At 41.4% G+C, this 13,375-nt stretch overlaps 1 protein-coding gene across 2 annotated transcripts in view; it reads right to left on the reverse strand.

Annotated features, from left to right (window-relative positions):
- The window catches only part of LOC146179073 (orexin receptor type 2-like), a 607,445-nt gene that overhangs the window by 267,507 nt on the left and 326,563 nt on the right, over positions 1-13,375 (reverse strand). The window contains exon 2 of one of the 2 annotated variants that reach the window (XM_084578780.1): positions 6,699-6,778. The exons of the other annotated variant lie outside the window; for it this stretch is intronic. The gene's annotated coding sequence lies outside the window, so the exon portion shown is untranslated. The remainder of the gene's footprint in view (positions 1-6,698; positions 6,779-13,375) is intronic. 2 annotated transcript variants of the gene reach the window in all.

Consider the following 13,375-nt stretch of genomic DNA (forward strand, 5'->3'; position numbering starts at 1 on the left):
CAAGTCCTGTGCTATCTCTATCCACTTTACCCCTGTGAACTTCTTAACCTCATCCATACAATGAATTTTCTGCCGCCCCCTGCTACGCTATTCTTCCTTTGGAATCCAGTTGCTTACTCTTAGCCACCATTGGTTACGCTCTCTTCGCACTGCATGACCTGCTTATGCCCATTTCTTGTTGATTTCAACTAGAATGTCATCAACTCGAGTTATTTCGTTTACCCGCTTTGCACGCTTCCTATCTTTTAACGTTACAGCTACCATTTTGTGTTCCATAGCTATCTACGTTGTCCTCAACTTAAGTAGAACCCTCTTAGTGAGCATCCATGTTTCAGCCCCATTCAAGGTAAGCGGTTCAGCGATATGGATTTTTGATGCGCCTCAAGAATTAATTTTCAACAACTCATATATCTAACTAATTATGAAGCGTAGCACTGAGGTGGTCACTTAGTCATGGGGTCATAAACTGTCAGTCATGCAGTCGGATGCTCACCATAGAACACTATATTATGTGAGACTTGTCGCTAAGTAGCAATGTACCAGTTTGTCCTCGGCTGAAGTTGAAGGTAATCTGGTTCATAAATACAGGTGGTTTTCCGGTTTTTACCAGATGTAGTTGCGGTACCGCTCTGAAATAACAAAGCGGCCTTTGGTAGGTAGTAGTTGGCGGGTAGTTGAGGGCGACTGGTCGCGGAGTTGTGCGAGGTAGTGAAGCCGCATAACCTATTTGAATTGGCAGGAGGACAGGAGTTTGCAGGAAATAGAAATAGAACCCATTACCCTTCCATCTCTCAAAAGAAAAGCTGCCCCTGGGAGCCACAGGAACGTTCTTTCGGCATAGTTGAAGTGGGCCCCTATAATTAGCTCGTGATGTCTTTCATATAACGTGGTAACTGGTAATAACTATCAGAATATGACTTCACGGTATTGGTTATCATTAAAACATTTCCTACGTAAGCGCATAGTGAAAAATGTATTCCATGCATACCTTTGTCAATAGAACCAGTTCGCGTCCACCTCCTAGAACTAGAACACTTGACTAAAAAAGGCACTGCTTCCAGAAAGCAAGTTTCTGCGGTTTTGAGGGAAGCAGTTACAGCTTTCAAATGCAGCCTTTAACTGAAAAAAGGGCACTCGGTGTAATTTCTTTAGCGCTAAATTGTATGAGGTAGTCAGAAAAAGAAAGGAATAATTAATGCGACTTTCAGGACCGTAATGCAGTATCACGAACAGTAATATAAGAGCACAACATAAACGTGACAAAGAGGAGAAAACATCACCGCCGTTGTGGTCGTCTTCACTTCTTCGTCCTGTTTTTGTTGCGCTTTTATATTACTGTTTGTCATGGTGCACCAACTCGCCCAATCAGCTCCTCTTCTACCGTAATGTAGCGAATCTATATAAACTGAAATCGGTTTTGGATTCCTGCTCTCGCATTTTAATCCTGAAATACTGCCGCTGTCCTATTTTGATAGTGGCGACTGTGGAAAGGATTATAAGATGCCAACTCCACATTAGCTCGAAGATTAACATATGAGCCTAAAATTATGGCACTGACATCAATCTAGGGTGACCATGATAGTGTTTCATTTCTATGCGTCATTATTCCATTTGACTGATTTTGTCGAATATTTCTTTCGTACGGGCGACTGCAGTACTGTCGGCCACTCCGTACAGAGGCTGCTCTGATCAGAATAGAGCTGAAGCAAAATAAATGTACGTGTTTTGTTCCACTGCTGAAGATACAATTTCACGCAAAACAATATACTGCATCGTCATGCACACTTCCCTGGAACAGAAAAAAATTAATGCGATTAAATATTGCGTTCAGTGCGATTGATAAAATATTCCCATTTAGCTATTCTCTTCGCATGAATGGATAGTTAAACCATATGGTATAATACATGGCTTGCCTCTCCTCCGGTATGGTAACGAATACAGGCAGTTATCCTTGCTTCTTTATCACACCCAGCAAAGCTCGCTGAAATCGAAAAATCCGATTCGTTCCTTGAAATCACTTTGAATATGTGCAGAAATCACAGAATAATAGCCTCCGCTAGTTTCAAATTGGAGATGAAATTCGCGTTCTCGTGCAAAAAAAAAAAAAAAAAAAAAAAAAAAACCTAAATTTTTTTTCTGAATTTTTTATTTAGAGAAAATAGATCAAATTTGTGCAATCGTAGAAATCTGGTAATTAATGAGCTGAGAAATATAGCTGTAGGAATTCGTCCCAAATAGTTTAAGTGTTAGTATTTAGGGGGATTGTAACTATGAGTGTTCTTGGAGGATCGAACTGTTGGGACTACTACGAAGAGAGATGGAAAGGGAAAATTAACTCAAACATGTGCAGTAAGAGGATATGTAGAAAGCAGCCTAATTAGAAAATTTCAGTGTCATGTCATTTGAATACATACTGAGATATCGTTTTGTGTTAGGAACTGTGTTCACCTTTTGAAATTAGTGTGCACTGTTATTTGATGACGTGAATGAAAGTGCAATGTTTACTAGTTAACCTGGCATACAGCATTACCGCCGTGTGTGCTGCCGTGGCGTCTAACCCATGTGTTTTTACACAAAATATAAATGCATCAACTGGTAAACGTCCATTGTTTGTGCTGTCTTTTTTTCAACGTGGCTAGCTTGTGAACCAACAAAAATGTTATTAGAATACTATTTTAACAGCTACGTTGGTTACTCACATTCAAAACACGAAGTGATTCTAGAATAAATTAAAAAACAAAACATATGATAAGAAACAGTTTAATTTGGAGCCGAAAATGAATTTTTGTTAGGGGCATGTAGAACATTTGTGATCTCTTGCGCAATACTTCTTGGATGGAAGGATCATATTTATTAATTAGAGGATTCGACACGATAAGCCATCACCCTATCCTGATGACATTATCCACCAAGGACTCTGGCACCCACATACTGCAATGTGTTTTGACTTTCCTTTACTTTAATAAACTAAATACTGAGACAGACCTCGAGCTCTGCATCCACCACTCGGAATGCAGGTACTGCGTTCGTTGCTTAGCATCATAGCTACATATACTCTAGCATCGTGAAAAATGTCAATCACTTGCACTTAAATGAAATTCAAAGTGGCCCTCAAAAACATGTTCTACAGAATCTCAGGCTCAACGTCCCGCAACATCATCATCATCATCATCATCAGCCTGAATATACCCACTGCAGGGCGGAGGCCTCTCCCATATTTCCTCAATTACCGGGTTCTGTGCTAGCTGCATCCACTTGACCCCTGCGAACTTCTTAACCTCATCCGCCCACCTAAGTTTCTGCCGCCCCTCTGTTACGCTTTCCTTCCCTTGAAATCGAGTTTGTTATTCTAAGCGACCATCCGTTATCCTCTCTGCGCACTATATGTCCTGCCCATGCCCATTTCTTTTCAATTTCCACTAGAATGTCACTAACTTGAGTTATTTATCTGACCCACTCTGCACGCTTCCTATCTCTTAATGTTACCCCTACCATTTTTCGTTCCATAGCCCTCTACGTTGTCAACTTAAGTAGAACCCTCTTGGTTAGCGTCCATGTTTCAGCCCCATAGGTTAGTACAGGTAAGATGTAAGATGTAACTGTTGTGTACTTTCTTCTTGCGCGATACTTGCAAGCTGCTAGTCATAACCTACGAGTGCTTGCCAAATTCTCTCCATCCCAATCTTATTGTTCTTGTTATTTCCTTCTCATGGTCCGGATCTGCGGTTACTACCTGTCCTAAGTAGACATATTCGCCTACTACTTCCAGTACTTCGCTACCTAATGTAAACTGCTGTTCCTTCCCGAGGCTGTTGAACATTACCTTAGTCTTCTGCATATTGATTTTCAAGCCTACCTTTCTACTTTTCCTGTCTAGGTCATCAATAATTATTTGTAGTTCATCCCCCGAGTTGCTTAGCAAGGCAATGTCATCAGCAAATACTGAGGTGTTCTCCATCTACCCTTATCCCTAACTGCTCCCCTTCCAATTCTCTGAATACTCCCTCTAAGCAAGCTGTGAATAGTACTGGGGAGATTGTGTCTCCTTGTCTAACTCCTTTCTTTATGGGAATTTTGTTACTTTCTTTATGCAGAACAATGGTTGCTGTGCAGCTACTATATATTATCTTCCAGCACTTTCCCGTACGGCTCGTTTACCCCCTGCTTTTGCACTGCCTGCATTACTGCCGAGGTTTCAACTGAGTCAAATGCTTTTTCGTAATTAATGAATGCTATGTATAAGGGCTGGTTATATTCTGCATATTCTTCTATCACCTGGTTGATGGTATGAATATGATCGATAGTAGAGTACCGTTTCCGAAAACCTGCTTGATCCTTAGCTTGATTGGAGTCTAAGGTTGTCCACATTCTATTAGCGATTACCTTAGTAAATACCTTATACGTAACAGACAGTAAGCTGATTGGTCTTTAATCCCACAACCCCATGCATTATAATAGTCCCAGTCACGTCACACTCCGTATCGTATTGAAACGTTTTGAGGTAAGATGTCACAGCTGAAAAGAGGTTTCCCAATTTCTCAACTTGTAATTTCCTTGAAATGCAGCCGCCGACACCTATACAGAATTCCGTGGCTCCGGGATGAGTGGATAAATACCACAACAACAATGCCAATGCTGAAGACAGCATTATGCGAGATCTTGTATGTCATTTCACTGACACTCGCTCTTCTTCAAGTGAACACTCTTGTGCATTGGCTTTGGTGGTGTATGGCAAAACGATGTAGGTGCTTTCTCTCGAAATAACTCCAATTGTGTGTGTATAAAGTAGCTCGTTTTTTAACTCCTGTGATTGCAAGCTATATCGGCCTTATTCCAGAAAGTGTTCTTTATATATAACGTAATCTTTTGTCTGTATGAAGGTCTGCAGGTACATGCAGCATTTTTAGGAGACACAACTGTAAAGTCTAACCATCAAGATATTACAAAAAAAAAAAAAAAAAAACTCCTGATTTAATTTTTTCTGCATAGGTAATGGGGATAACTCCGTAGATTCATCGTTCTCACTAGAAATTAATGCCTCACAGACAGGGATGTTAGCATTAATCAGATAAAAATAACATATATAAATGCTCCACCAATCCATTTACAGGCGTGGCATCCCTATTGGAAACGGTGCGTTCCCGTCACAAAATGAACAGCTGAATAAATGGCTTTTGGTTATTATCGGTCAACTGGACGTTTTGTATATGCTCTTCTGCTTCTCTCCTCTTCTGTTTCTCCTCGACCGACGCTAGGCTGCAGTAGCCTCGCTTTTTCCCGAGTGTGAACCAGACCACACTTACCCCTCAGCCATTAAGCATAACAATTAAAGCAGCGTTTACGGCCGTAATTATTTTCAAATTATATTAAATACATATCTTTCTTATTCCATATAGCACGTCAAATCGGGTATAAACCGTTTACTTTCTTCTTTTAAACATAATACTGTCCGCGGTGTTATCAATTGAAGAAGAATTGACGTGTATCAATCGTATGCTGGTGCTGCAGTCGTAAAAGAATAGAGCGTATTTAAAAAGTATTGTACGACCGGTGAAAGTAAGTCTAATGATTTAGCCCAATTTGAGCATATACAGCATGTAAAGAACTCAATTTTTTCTTACAAGCGAAACCGCAGTTTTTCTCGGGATGAAGTCGATGTAGTTTTGGGAGATAATACTCTTCTGCAAAACTTAAATCTTATTAGAACGAGACGTTTTTTCAAAAACTGGTAAACCGCAGGCAAAATGGAGAAACAAGGTGTTTTCAATCACAAACAACAATACTCCGTAACTAATTATGTCCAGAATATGTTACGTAGGGCTACGAAAGCCGCAACAGAGGTTTCCTGTAAGTGCGTTCTTGCAATATGTGTTTATTTATTTCTAGACAAATTTAGCCTTTCTTCCTCTAGCGACATGCTTCGCCTCCTAAATGTCAGCAAAATTTTTATATTGCATTTCAACAGCGCCCTGCATATTGCGTATTTGCCATAAGGCACAAAGTGATCAATGTTGTGTAACATATCTCACGCACAACTCAGATGTCGTAAGAGCAGGACTATTAACTATACTTTAGAAAATCAGCTATAGTATGCTTATATCCCAAGAACGAAATAACTAACACCCACGGGTGCATACAAGAAACCAGCGTTGGTGTCCTTGTTTTCAGGAAAAATACACATGAAAATCGGCAACACAGATTTGCGCTTGTCGTTTGTCATAAAACCTCTGTGCACGGAATTAGCCACATTCTAACGCTTCCCTAATTGAATACGCGCCCGTCTTCAAAGGTCAAGAAGTCAAGTTTGTTATATTTTTTTTTTTACTATTAGATGCACGAGATCTGTAACGCGTTGGCAGATAATCAAATCATCTTACCACTTGAAACAATCTGCCTTTGCTGCAAACGTTCTTAAGTCGCCGTGAAGGAAAACACTAAATCTCTGCAATCGTCTCTCTTGTAAATACGTGCTTTACAAGTGAAAATCTGTTTCTTTGCACGAAGATCGTTACCGAGCATCTGCTTTCTTTAAGTTCTATCTGCGTTAGCACTCTCTTTCTCTGTAGCTGCATTCGACAATCCTGAATGTAAGTTCAGAGAACACCGAGAACACCGACCAAGGCGCCAAGGTGCAACGCTTTATAGGAGCATGTTCTGGTAATCTGTCAACGAAGCAATAACTCATGTTACGTGCTCACCAATTGGCTTGGAGACCTTGAAAGGACGTGAAAACATCTTGCATCTGGTCGGTTTCATGTACGGCATGCACGGGACTGCCCTGCAAGTACAATAGCATGGGGATATAGGCGATACTGATAATATTGGCGCGCAAAAACTTCCAAGCAGCCTTTTAGGGTAATGAGAATGGATATCGTCACGTTAATTTCACTTTTTGTAGGTGATTCTAGCCCGCACGCCACTTTTACGATAATATTGCCACAACATGGTTCACAGTTGAATTGAGCAAGTTGACCAGTGCGCACAATAAAGCAATTCATCAATAGCTTTTTAGTAAAGTGTCATATATACTTGTCGAAAAATACTTTTCTGAGTGCTTCACAAAGGTCGAAACGGACTCGTTGTTAGGTATATATTCTTGCACTTTCATGCGTCGATGGCAAGCTGGAGTATTTTAAAGACATCGTAATGGAACGCTATAATAGAACATCAGTTACAAGGGGATCATTACAGTGCGCCAAACATTACTTAAAGGGGTCATGACAGCCAATATTTCAGCATAAAATGAATATTGCACTTCACTCCACACACGTTGAATTATAGATCCTCGGAATTTGAGCTCATTTAGTGCAGTAGAGAGTTTTAAAATAAATGTTTATTATTAATATCGAAAACAGCTTTCTGGTCGGGCAACCATTGGCCGCTGATGTCACAACGAGATCTCGTCCCCATGTCGTCTGCTATTCGCGCTGTTGGCTGTGTCACTGTGCACGCCGTAGACCGTGGTCACTTTTTGTTTTCTTCAGCAAAAAGATTTTATTATCATATTCTTTTTTCTTTGACAAGCTTTTTCTGCAAGAAGCGACGTTAGTGATCCTCGGACTTCTTCTAAGCTTCGCATAGAGATTGTCCAGGAGGAGGAAATCGATAGGCTTATGCTGTATTATTTAAGCATACAACCAGAAGCATGTTATTCTTACGTTATGAAAGGTAGCTTGTTCAGCAACAAGCACCCTCGCATATAAAAAAAGCGCACATGTCCAACGTTTCCTTCTGCTGTGTGCGGGGCGAAAGGGGGAAGGGATTGGCGTTGTGTTGTTGATTCCTGAGCTACTGCCCTTCACTATTTCGATCCAAACAACAAAGAGGAAATACCAAACAAGTATACGCTGACGCAAAAGCGAAAGCAGGCCTTGCGACATAAAAGGAGCAGACAAAATTTTGAACGAAGCGGTCTTGCTGTTTTATGCGCGTGTTAATCAAACCTAATTATTTTCGACTGGTAAAGCATTTTTGCAAAACTGTCTGAAGTCTGGCCACGGCCAGCGCAAAAAAGCACGCGCCACTTCGCCAGTTCGTCATCGCAAAGCCCAACGCGATTCAAATGCACTTCACCGCCCGCACCGAACAAGATACGCTTCCGTCTTTGTTTCACTTCACCCGCCGCCGCGCGCACGACTGCAACCACTTGTGAGTGCTTCAACGTAAACACTGTAAACATACACCATTTAGCATTTAGTGTGTGAGCCGTAAACTCCAGCAGGAATGCGCCGATTCGTGAATTACATATTTCTTTTGTAATTACTGGATCTATGCTTCTCGTTCGCACGGCATAAAATGCAAGCTGAGCTAGCATATCAAACCTATCCAGTTCTCTTAGCAGCGGTTGTAGCTTTATTTGCTCCCAAACTACAGTTTCGCTGTAAGTTAAGGGCCGTGGATGCTACGTCCCCTGCCACCGGGTATACCCGCAATAGCGTCACCGATAGCTGCCTGCTGCTCTCGCCAGACAGAGTCACATCAACGCTTCCTGCTCAATGTGCATGCGCTTTGTGATGTAAGGAGTCGTCGAGTCACTACTACGTGAACTACACTCGATGGCTACATTCAAGCGCTAAAGCTTCTCAATGCGTACTACGTAAAGTCGAAACCCTAGATCCGAACTCGCGTATTAGCGCTATTCGGCGCGGAACGGGCCGGCAGCGCCTACTAACAATTCTGGCCAAGGTCATTGCTGATGAGAAGGGGGAACATATAAAATGTCTCTGCTTGATTTTCTTTCTGTAACACGGCTAAGCTACAGACAAGCGCAGCTGTTGTGGCCGTCAACTCCTGGGGTGTCAAGTTCTCGATCACCCTCCGACCCGAGCGAACAAAACGGATCGTACGACCGTCCGCTGATCAGTTCCGTCGGTGTCGCGGGACTGAAAAACTCACATTACGGTGATAGGCGACATGTAGCCGTGCTGGCATCGTCGCTGGTGTAAAGCCACAGATAGGCACGTCGATAAGCTAATGAACATAACCGTGCAGCCAACTGACTGTGACCGTGCCTTATGCTGAAGAAAACAAGCCTTACTCTATATTTCTTTCGTGCGGTAGCATCATCACTAAGCACTTGTGTTTGAGTGACAACCATTGTGTCAATCATGCACAAAAGAAAGAGAGACCTGTGTCCTTTGATACTGCAGTCTGTATTGCAGGTGATGCTCCGCCACGTGCCCTTTGTGACGTCACAGGAGCACTGCAAAAAATAGTGGCCACTCTCGATGGGAGGAGCTTCTCGATTCCGATTTCTATCGCGTTTATTTTTTGTAATATGGGCCGCGCGCTAGGAACAATATCTTTGCGAGTAGAATCCCACCATTTATAATATTCACAGAAGTATAAAATGGCAATACTTCGAACAACCATGTCATCGCCTTTTTAATACAAAAGCTCCATTGTTGTCAATAAAAAAAAGCTTGGGGGTTTGTTGCTCGCAAGCTGTGATGTTTCACCCATGCTGCCACATTTATATATAGGTGCTGGAGGCTATGGAAGTCGTATTACAAGATTGTTAGATTAAGAAGTGCTGTACAGTAAATAAAATAAAGAAGTGAGCAACAATTTCAACAGGCCTAAAGCACTAGTTTTATTTTAACGTTATGACGTGAAAAACCTTTCCAGGCTTTAATGACTGTTCAGAGCGAATATAAAGCCGTCATAAGAACGCGCTACATTTCAGATAAGAAAAGTGTTCTCAGCGATTTACGAACAATAATAGAATCTTGATAATTGAAATCTAAACGGTCAAATTTCTTGCAAGATGCCCTTGGCTGAGACATAGAATATGCACAAGCTTTGATTCACAATAACGTTGTACAACATATTAGAAAACTAGCAGGGAAGTGCTAGTTTTGTTCTATGATATTCAAAGGAAAATATAACAAGAACGCATAGCAAGGCATAACATTCAACGACATTTATTCGTAGTGCAAGGAAATACCTGAAATTTTGGCAGCAATGCTACAGAATAGAACATTGTTGCCATATATGACCACTTCAATGGCTGTACTCGCATATTTATATCTATAAGAAAATATATGTTTTTCATTTTTATACATTGAACGTTTTCTGTTTATATGTATAGTTTTACAATTTTTCGCCTAGCTTTTATTTTGAACAACCATTTACACGCCTGAATGTTATGCTATGAAGAATTTAAATTTATTAATCGTACCACTTCCAAAACGTCCTGGTACAGAACATGATGGAAAAATTCCTGAGAGGCGCCTTAAAGAAATACCGTTCACAAAATTTCTGGAGCAATAGAAAAGAATGGGGTGTTTTAGATAAGAACATTGGAACGGGTTCTGAGAAAAAATTTTAGCATTGATATTGACTGGTTGGTTTGGTTGGTTTATGGGGTTTATTGTCCCAAAGCGACTCAGGCTATGAGAGACCCCGTAATGGAGGACTCCGGAAATTTCGACCACCTGGGGTTCTTTAACGTGCACTGACATCGCACAGCACACGGGAACCTTGCTTCTCACCTCCATTCGATCCCGCGTTCTTGGGAACAGTAGTCGAGCGCCGTAACCACTGTGCCATCCCGGCGGGGAGCTGATGGTTGGTTCCGTTTATTGAGAGGGTTTGTGGAAATTTTTAATAGTTGTTATCGGCTACGTTACTTCATAGCTCCCACAGGTTTCAATTTCTTACAAACTCGAATTACAGGTGGTTGAATTTACTTCTCACAGCTCGACATGTAATTTGGTGGTATGGTAGTGGGAGGTACTTTCTTTTCACTAACGACAGTGATGGCTCGGTCATGGTGGCAGAAATTGTCCAGGCGTTTTTTTTTTTTTCTGCCTTCCATCCCCGTTTGTCCGGCATATAAACTCTCACTGACCCTTCGCGGTTTGCCTGTTGTGTCTTTCCCCTTCCTGTATCTACCTTCATTGATATTGATATGCGCATAACTACGTTACAGTGCTCCAATATGGACTAGTATCAAAATGTGATTTCCCATAAAACCTGAAGGAAAATATATTAAGTTCTATTTATTTCATCCCGCGTGGGCTGTGAAAAGAAGCAGGCGTTTCATTTTCGGTAGGCTTTGTTGATCTCATTTTTTTTTATTTCGCATGATTGAGGTTTAAACATTATTAATATGTACTAGAGCGGCTACGGGTCCCAGATCCAGGATTGTGTGACATTCTTTAATTGTGAGCCACTTGCATGACTTTCCACCATGCGGTTATGAAGGTTGAAGGTGGTAGTCTATTCTAATGATGTGTGACAAACATTTGGGGTTTAGAAACGTCTGCGGTCTCGACGAGTAGATTAAACTATAAAAGAAAACAGTGAGTGGCGTTTTTGATAATATTTGAGAATAAACTGAAAGATATATTTATGAACAAATAAATTTAAACTAAGCTTCAGAGATCTGAGCCTAAGCTTAAACCTCCAGGTTTAGGCTGCAAGCTTCGAAAGCGCACACCAATGGAAAGCAGTTTTAAAGAATTGCGATGCAATTAGGGAATACTGTTAGATAGGTTATGCGCTCACAACCAATTACGGCTCGCAGAGAAAAACTATTGGGTGCGTTTTAATATGGTTTGCCAAACACATTAAGAAGCAAACATCTGTGAATAAATTTATTATCTTTAGGCTACATATTATGCAAATAAAAAAAACACATTCAAATCTTTTTTCTCAGAAGTGCACTAACATCTAAACATCTCTGTATGCGAACAAACGAAAAAAATATTCCTTTATTTTGTTTTTAATTGCATGTTTCAGTGTAATCGCATTAACTGGCGGCCTTCTACTCTTCTGGGTGCTAGCACTAGAACACAAAAACATCGCCGTGGTTTTAGTGGAAGTTAGGAGTCATGTTTAAGCATAGAAAATTGAAATTAGGGTGGGCGTCCTCACCTAAGCAAGATTCTTGGAAAGTGCCTGCCTGTAAGTACAGCATGCGTCCTAATGCGCCGACCTGTACTGTCGGGGCAAGTAGAAGTGCTAGCAAGAAACTCGAAAAGAAAATAGCTTGCTGACTCCAATAATAATTCCTGCGAGCGGTTGCCACGCACGAGCACTCCCACGGGGAAATTGTTGATCGCTATTTGCCTACGTTTTAGAGCAGTACATGTATGACGGGCGAGCCGGCTCGATGTCGACAACTGGCGAGGAGTGTTTTTTTTTCGCGTGGGAACACGGGATAGTGTTCCGCGAAATACAGGTTCTGTAGAATTTGTGAGCTCTTCGTCAGCTTAGTGTAGTGGGATAAGCAGGTACCACGTATGTATTCCCGGAAAAGTAGATTAATATATAGCTAAGCACAAAAGCGGATCGAAGAGAAAAAGAACGAGAAGCCTTCATTTTGAGCTAATTGCCAAAGTATCGATTTTTATTTTTTTTTCTCGGCATTGCAGACATTTTATTCGTCCTACCTCTGTTTTGCAGTTTTTGTGAGTAATTTCTGATAGTGGTTTTGTCGATTGAGCATCCTACATTATGGTCGACATGTCGTGCTCGGTCGTATAATGTGTTTTGTTCTCTGTGCTCCTTCGATGTGGTCCATTGTCGGCTGTTCTTTACAACGGTTTGGCAGATATTGGAATGAGACCAGAAATAGTAGTCCAATATAGACAGCTTTTAAAACCGGCACGGCCCATAATGGGAGCACACAGTATAAAGTGGCCCAATGTAGCCAATTCTTAGAGGTGGCACACCCGATATTGGGTGAACGTAAGGCAAATTAGTCCAATGTAGCCATTTTCTAAAGGCGGTTGCACCAATATCGGGAAAGTGTCGGATAAACTGGTCCAACGTCGCCAACGTTCTAGAACGGTAGCACCAACACTGGGTGAACACGTGAACCTTGGTCCATCGTTGGATGTGTTGTGGACTGGCTTGACTGATGTTGGTCAGACAGCGGCAAAGTTGGGCCTCTATAGGACCATAGTTCGCCAATACATTAACAATATTGGGCCACTGTCTTGTGCTGCCTGGGTCTCTTGTTGCCTGATACGCATTTTATGTAATGTGTGCAGGCCAGTCAGAGTCGCCACGTTCTCCCCTTTCGGCGTTCTAAGCCTATCTGCGGCGGTGAGAATGAAAGCAGATGATGCTTACAATATTGCTTCTTGGTCTGTCCCACTTTCACACGTACCTCAAGGCATCATCCCCGATGCCCTACTCTTTGTAAGATGCATTCATGGAAACATTTCAAACATTTCATCTACCGCTCGCCTATTTTCTGAATACTGTGTAATTTATAGCCAGTAACAATTCCATTTATGTTCGTGGTCACAAAAGTGGCTTTTCAAGTATGGAATATTGATTTGAAACCTAGTTATTGCGTTTATCTGCGAAAGAAGCTTCGTTAGTTTCATTTTGTTGATGGCCCTTTTATCCGAACTCAATG

This window comes from Amblyomma maculatum, chromosome 9 (assembly GCF_055883805.1).
Source record: "Amblyomma maculatum isolate TAMU_Amacu chromosome 9, ASM5588380v1, whole genome shotgun sequence".
In the NCBI taxonomy this organism is placed as follows: Eukaryota; Metazoa; Arthropoda; class Arachnida; order Ixodida; family Ixodidae; genus Amblyomma; species Amblyomma maculatum.